Below are 479 nucleotides of genomic sequence, written 5' to 3'. Positions count from 1 at the left end.
CGTCTCCACTTTCTCCATCTGTTCTTAATTTTTATTTTATTTATATTTTAACAACTTTATTGAAGTATAATTTGCCTCCCATAAAAGTATTTAAAATATTTTTATTGATTTCAGAGAGGAAGGGATAGAGAGAGAGGGAGAGAAAAACACCAGTGATGTGAGAGAATCATTGATTGGCTGCCCCCTGCACGCCCCCTACTGAAGATTGAGCCCATAAACCGGGCATGTGCCCCGACCAGGAATTGAACCTCAACCTCCTGGTTCATAGGTCGACACTCAACCACTGAGCAACACTGGCCGGGCTAGACTTCTGTTTTTTTAAAGAGCAGTGTTAGGTTCTTAGTAAAACTGAGCAGAAAGTACAGAGTTCTCACATCCTGATAAGCCTGACACACACAGCCTCACTATCCACATCCCACACTAGAGTGGTACATTTGTTATAATTGATGACCTTACATTGACACATCATTAGCACCCAA

The 479-nt window shown here is 41.3% G+C and overlaps 1 protein-coding gene across 1 annotated transcript in view; it reads right to left on the bottom strand.

Moving 5' to 3' along the window:
- Positions 1-479, bottom strand: part of LOC107181561 (vesicle-associated membrane protein 7-like) — a 23,546-nt gene that overhangs the window by 683 nt on the left and 22,384 nt on the right. The gene's annotated exons all lie outside the window — the stretch shown is intronic.

The sequence above is a fragment of the Myotis davidii genome, unplaced genomic scaffold (genome assembly GCF_000327345.1).
Source record: "Myotis davidii unplaced genomic scaffold, ASM32734v1 scaffold449, whole genome shotgun sequence".
In the NCBI taxonomy this organism is placed as follows: domain Eukaryota; kingdom Metazoa; phylum Chordata; class Mammalia; order Chiroptera; family Vespertilionidae; genus Myotis; species Myotis davidii.
The sequence above is the reverse complement of the archived record's forward strand: the minus strand, read 5'-3'. Positions and strand labels throughout refer to the sequence as shown.